Source organism: Zonotrichia albicollis, chromosome 10 (assembly GCF_047830755.1).
Source record: "Zonotrichia albicollis isolate bZonAlb1 chromosome 10, bZonAlb1.hap1, whole genome shotgun sequence".
Lineage (NCBI taxonomy): Eukaryota > Metazoa > Chordata > Aves > Passeriformes > Passerellidae > Zonotrichia > Zonotrichia albicollis.
The window spans coordinates 6,497,710-6,504,761 of NC_133828.1; the positions used below are offsets into that span (position 1 = coordinate 6,497,710).

At 48.1% G+C, this 7,052-nt stretch overlaps 1 protein-coding gene across 5 annotated transcripts in view; it reads right to left on the reverse strand.

Moving 5' to 3' along the window:
- The window catches only part of THSD7B (thrombospondin type 1 domain containing 7B), a 299,016-nt gene extending 292,325 nt beyond the window's left edge, over positions 1–6,691 (reverse strand). For 2 of the 5 annotated variants that reach the window (XM_074547893.1, XM_074547894.1), the window contains exon 1: positions 6,505–6,685. The gene's annotated coding sequence lies outside the window, so the exon portion shown is untranslated. Of the gene's footprint in view, positions 1–2,624; positions 2,851–6,504 lie in introns of those variants that run through there. The other 3 variants (XM_074547892.1, XM_074547895.1, XM_074547896.1) reach the window with 3 other exon arrangements.
- Positions 6,692–7,052: the final 361 nt, after the last annotated feature.

Here is a 7,052-nt window from a genome sequence, read left to right on the forward strand (position 1 = left end):
TGGCTTCTCTGTTAATGAAAAAAAATTTAGAAAAAGGGTAAAAAGAAGTGCAACACACCCCACACCTCCCTTCTCAAAAGAAAAAAACTGAATTAGAACTGAATGCTTATTTTGCTTTTGCCTCTGCTAGAAATCAACACTAAAGCTTTCATTTAGCCAGCCAAGTTTTATTACAGAAAAATTATGGCTTTGTTTTAGGGAAAATTAACCTTTTGCTTATTTTGTTTCAATTTCCATTTTGCATCAAAGTTTTACTTAAAAATACATCGCAAAGTCTAGACAAATTTTCCAAAGTTCCCAAATCATCTGACTTCTGAGACAGTGACCTGTCACGAGCCATGGGACCAACCTTGTGTCCTCCCACGCTGGAAGCTCTGGGCTGCTTCATTTCCTGCACACCTGAATTTGCCACCAAAGTACTTGAGATGGAAAAAAATCCAGGCCAGGCAGGGGTATTTATGACTTTTTTTTATGATGGAAAGTTTAAAAATTACTTTACTCCAAGAAATAAGTCTTTAGCTGGACTTGTCTTTCCTATTGCAGCAAACACTGAGCATATCGCTGTTCATCTCCTGACAAATTACTCTCTGGGAGAATACAAATCGTGTGTGCTGAGCTTCAGAAAGGCTCTGGGAGAGAGCTCTGCTCCAAGCCCCTGGAGACAAAAAGCAGGCACAGAACAGACCCCATCCCTGTGGAGAGTCTCCCTCACCCATAAATGCCAGTTTTAATCCCATTCATCAATGGGAGTGGGATTGTGCTCACCCTGATTGTGCCACATCCTCAGGCTGCTCCTCCATCCATTACAGCTGATGTATTCTCCGCTTTATTAACAGTCATTTAATTCAATATATATTCCTACGCAGGACAGGTGATCTTTGTGACTATTTCAAAACATTTCACAAGGCAGAACACATATAATTTTTAAATAGGAAAACAAAACACACACAGATTAAAAAAAAAAAAAAAAGGCAGCACAAGAAGAAATCCTATTGCATGTTTCTGTTAGGATGGCTTTGTAAAATAAAGTTTGCCATGGCTGTCAAGCCTCCCACCACCACCTAAGTTTTCTTTCCTGAATAAATACCACACACTAAAATTTGATGCTCCATAAACTGCACCATTGCTGGAGAAAATGGCAATCACAGAGACTGCTGCTTCCTCCTTTACCAAAGGTGTACATCCTATTTACTACAGATACCTGAAATCAATTACAGAACCATAAATATTTGCAGCCTACAGCTCTCAGAAGTGTTTCAAAAGGCATATGTTAATGCCCAGGAGTCATTTCCCCCACACTGCAGTGCCCTCAGGCTCTCTGCTCTGTTCTCTGCTATCTGCTGACATCAATTTTTCGATGAAAACCCAGCAATTCAGTTAAAATAGATACTTAAGAAAAGATAAAAACATCTATCCAAAGACTCAGTATCACTGTCCTGTCATACATGGACAAAAAAAATACATTTATACATATATATATATACACACACACTTATATATCCCACAATGTGCTGTGGCAACTGATCCTCTCCAGAAATCCCTGTTGAACACACAGCAGACAGAATTCCCCACTGCTGTCACCATGTGCTGAAACAATGCCAACGTGAATTACAGGTTGTTGTGGGAGATGGATCAGAAACAGCCACAATTATATCTAACAAGAGAAAAGATTGTTCCATTTATCTTTCTTTTGGAAGGCTATGCCAGTCTGACAGAGCCAAATGGCACATTGTGTCTTTCTGTCCATTCCTGGCAGCCTCAAGACACATAAGGAATCCCCCTTGCTCCTAACAAGGCTGGGCTCAAAAGTTTGCCACATTAAGTTATCCTACATTCAACCTTTCAAAAATATCCACTGTTCCCTAAGAGAATATCCCTTTCCTGCACAAACATTTTCTGTTTAAGCAACTGAGTCAGGAAAGTGACTATTTCTCCATTTTCTCGTAGTTTTTTAACTACCTTTAAATGTTCATTTCACCCGTAAAACCCTTTTCCCTCTCTCCTGCTTCATTCTAGCTTTTCAGGTTACAATGAGACACCTCATTGCTCTGTAAATGGGTTTGCACATTCTGCCTCTATCAACAGAGTCTGCACAACCAAGGGAGCCACCACAGGGCTCAGACAGCAGCTCATCTTGTGTGGGATTCCCTCCCCACCTGCCTGGGACATGCATGGACACCACACATCACACACATATCCCGGCCTTGCATCACCAACACAGCTTTTTGCTCACTTTTTGAGCCTCTTTCCTTACCCATTCCATGCACTTTCTCAAAAGAGCTGCCTGTTCTGTCAGTACAGGTGGTGCAGGAAAAAAAACAATCCCCTTTTAAAGTAGTTACCTTATTTTCAGACACAAATATGAGAATTAGTTAGATGGGACTGAAAAGAAAAACTAAGATGCTTTTCCATAAAAAAAAATTGCAGAAGATTTTGTTTCAATCAGAACAAAAGCTTAACAAATAAAAACCACAATGGAAAAGAAGCACAACCAAAAGCATTCCCAACAAAAATGATGCAGCATGTCCTTAATACTCAAGTGTTTTAACTAAGTGCAGCAGAAGTACAAAAGAATGTCTGAAGATGACTCAATAAGGAAACATTCAAAGCAGAAAGAGCATTACCAGCATGTTCTTGATAAGCTTGCCAGTCCAAAGCACGGTGTTTTTCTGCTCTCTTGTTCCAAACCAGACTGCAGACAGTGGGCACTTGTGCTTAGACACAGGAGTGAGGTAGGACAGGTCAGCAGTGACTCAGAGGCTGGGTCTCTGCAGCCTCACAGAGCAAGCAGAGAAACCTGCCTTCCCTGCAGAGCTCCTGGCTTTAAATGACCCACACGGCTCTCATCCTCTGGCACAAACTCCTGGGTTTTCCTTTTTTCTTCAAATAAACAGTGTACTTCTTTTGCCTGTGGTGCTTTATCTGTTTCTCCTCCCACAGCACCCACTTCACCACCCCAGAGGCAGCTTTGGATGAGATGGGATGCCCAGCTTCCAGAAGGAGCCCAGCATCCCTCAGCTCCATCCTGGTGTCCCCTGGCAATCACATCCCCATTTCACACCCCACCTTCACACTTACTTTCCATTGCATGATATTGGGGCAAATAACAGAAAAGCTGGAATGCAATCTCAGTTAAAATAACAACAAAAAAAAAATCAATATTCTCAAAGTTCAGGTAAAGAACTGAAGCAATGATGTGTGGGCAAAAACTCAACAGTGTGGGAGGACTTAGAACACACAGAGAAACACACCATAACTGCACAGAGCTTGGCCATGAAGTCTGATGTCATTGTATCATAAAACTCACTTATAACAAGGCATGACAGCCCATCCACAGCTTCTCAGCTTCTCTGGTTTAGAGGAAAAACACACAAGCTCTCACCCCTCGGCAGCCCCAGTAGGACTCCCCATCCTCAGCCGCACCAGAGTCTGTGAACTGCTGCCAGAACCAGACAAATGTTCATTTTCTATTACCTTAACAAACCACAGAGCAGCTCTGTCTTGTGAAAACAATGCTTTTGTCTCACCATACTGGAACAAGCCCCCCGAAATTCAATAAAGTTCCTGAGAACTGACAAGCCAGACACAGTTTTTGAACGCACTTTGAGGCAGTCCATCGGGTCAGTTTCCCTCACCTACAAAACGCCTGGAGAAGTTCCCCAAACCTGCTCTGTGTCAGGTGGCTCAAGCAGACAGGTCTCTGCTTTCCCCCATCCACTGCCCTGAGCACAACCCTTTAAATCCCAGCATAAACCTCTAATGGGGAATAAAAAACTTACCTCCCTGAACAACAGCCTGGGGGCATTTCCATCACCTCTTTAATCTGAAACAGCATCCCTGTTGCTCAGCTTTCATAACCCACTTCAGTTAAGGCACAGGGATGCCAGCAGCAGTGCAGGGCAGGGAAGCAAAGCAGACACAGGTACTTGTGGTGTCAGTGAAGCACTGTCAACTCAGGGTAATTTATTTTTTGGTATTTTCTTATCCCACTCTTTGCTTACAGCCTACAAAGCCAGACAAGCTTAGTTGCCTTGGACACCTGGATGAAACCATTCACATCACAGCACATCTTCCACCACAACCCCCCTGCTCACCTACCAACAGGCAGGAAAAAGCTTCCCAAGTACAATCACCACCTGGGTTTTCCACTGCCCAGAACCACTCTTCCATGGCTACCGTTGTGCTATTATTCAGCACTGAGCTTGGCACAGGCTACCTGCAGTATCTGGGACATTTCTCCTGTCCAGCTCAGGCTCCTGATGTGCTCTCCTCTGCTCCCAGCCACTGGGGCAGCTGCTGATGTGCCCAAACACTAACAGAGAAAGCGCCTAAACACGACATGAGTTCAGCTCATCTGAGGGCGTGTAAGCCACCAAATACTGGTTAGGTAAAACCAAAAAAATTCTATTAAGGAGCAAGGAGACCCTGGGAATCCCCATTTCTCTCAGAAAGCCCAGAAGTTGTGTGCCACTGAAGGCAGAGCCCAGGTGCCTCTGCCAGCGCAGCACGTCAGCAAACACGCGGCGCGATCTTATCGGCGAGGCTTTCTAGTGAGCAGGCATCCCTAGAAAGCAGTCACTACAAACACCGTTTTCCTGAATATCATTACTGATCCAGAAGTAATGAAATAGCAGATAATATGGCCCCAGGGTACAAATCAACCACCTACCCTAATGCATACAGATGGAGCTTAACAGCTCTTTTGGTCTTCCATTACCAGAGTGAAATGGGATCTTTGAAACACCATCGAGGCAAAGCAGAAGAGGAAGTTTACTAATGAATGATGTTTACTTCTGATTCTTCAGAAAATGCTTTTCAATGCTGTGATCTAAAAAGAAGAATCCTCTGTTTTCATGTAGGAAGACGACTAGACGCAGCTTCCCCTCAGAGAACCAAGACAAAAAAGCAGAGTGTACAATCTCCTGTTCTTCCCTTGTGCTGCAGAAAAGACTGCTGAGAACAATGTCTCGATAATTTTTGTAATAATTAACAATGGAAACTTTATGCAGTCCCACCAAAGCAAGCAGCAAAACCGTCACAACTCACAGCAGGGTCACGCTCTCCTTGCTGATGTTCGCAGCAGTAAAAGCAGCAATTTGCACAATGCTCTAAAACCAGCTCGGCACTATGTAAGGTACAGGCAGGCACAGCATCCCCCTGCTTGCATCCTCAGGGAAATTCAGCACTTAACACCTCGAGCCTGCCCCCGCAAAGACACAAAGTTGTGCATTCTGAGCTGCTCTCAGCCCCCTGGACCAGCCGAGAACAGCGGAGCCCGCACACCTCAGACATCCCGACCCAGCCCTATCTGCCTTCCTGGAGAAGCATCCCCGGACTCCAGCACCTCACTTTAACGCCATCTCTCTCACCTCTGGCATGCCATTACCTAAACTCCACTGGAATCTTTTCAGAGCTCACTACTTCTTTCAGTTTCCTTAAAGTTTGACGATTACACCGAGCAAGTTGAGCAGCCATGCGAGGCACCTGAGTGATACAAGGCACAAACAGCAGCTCTCTGCCATCACATCCTCTCACAGGTACTTTCAGTGGTACCCAGTTCTAACAGGTAGATTACGCCACTCACCTGCACACACAACAGACATTCCCTGTACAACTTGTTCCAAAAATTACATCCTCAGGCAATCAATTCTTCAAGTTGACTTTCTGTTTTCATTAGAGGAATTCACCAATATATTTCAATTATACAAAAAAACTGGAGGCAGTGGTCAGCAAGTACTTTTTTATGACCCTCATCTATTCTTTTAAAAGCCTTCTACAGAAACGCTCAGGCAGGCACAGGAGTGGGAGGGAGAGGAGGAGGAGGAAAGGAACAGCATTACAGACTCCTCATCATATCTTCACATAAATAAAGTCCCAACTCTATACGGTTTGACCTTGAATAAATAATAATACGCAAAATAAATACAAGGACGAGCACAAATTAAGAACGAACATTCAAAGTAATGAATGGCTAATGAAGGAGCGCATAAGCGTGCCTTGTTTAAACACACTGATTGAAGAATCGACGGAGGGAAAAGACAACCCAAACACATTGCGATGCTGCGACCGGGGGTGTGTGGGCAGGTGAAAAAGTCGGGGTTTGGAAGCCAACCTGCGCCACAGAGAGCCCGGAGCCAGCCGCGACCGCGCTGCGCCGAGCAGCCGCGCTACTTTCCGCGCTGCTCGGCGCAGCGGAGTTGCGGCGGTGCCCGCACCGAGCCCGCCGGTGCCCGGGGCCGGCGCTGCCCGTGCCCATCCCAACTTCCCCGGTCTCACGGGGTTCCGGCTCCGCGCCCTGCCCGCTGCTCCCGCGGCGGCACAGCCGGGGCGCTCGGAGCAGCCGGACCGGCACGGGGGATGCCACCGGCACAGAGACGGCAATCCCGGCCGGAGCGCTCCCAAACCGCGGCAACTTCTCCCGCGCGGCGCGGCGCGACCCGGCGGGTCCGTCCGTCCATCCACGCACCCGCATCCCCGCCCGCGGAGCCGAGCCCCCGGACCCACCCTCTCCCCCGGCAGCGGGGCGGCCGCACCTCCTGGCATCCCGGAGCGCGGCATGGAGCCCGGCGCGGCGCGCTGCGGCGGGAGGTCTGCGGAGCCGGCGCCGCGGGCGAGCGGGGCGGGACGGGCGCGCAGTCCCCGCTCGGCCCCGCGGCGCGGAGGGGCCGCGGGCGGAGCGAAGATGGAGGAGGCGCGGCCCGGCCCCCGCCCGGCCCCGCGCGGGAGCGGCGCGCGCGGCGCCCTCTGCCGGGCGGCGCCGGGACAGGGCCCAGCGTGAGGGCTGAGGGGAGCCGGGAAGTTGCTCCGGCTCGGAGCGCAGGGAGCGGCGGTTCCACGGGTGTTGTTAAACACGCCCCAGGCTACAAAACTAGTCAAAGCTCAGTTTTAGTTGTATGTTTACCCCGCACCGAATTCCCAACAGCGCGTTGTCACCAACCTCCTCACGCTGCTCGCCGTGCAGCACTGAGGAAGAAGAATGCTTCTGTAACCGCTCCAGGTAATCACAGAATTGCTAAAGGCACTGGGCTGGAAAAGCCCTCTGAGTCATAGAG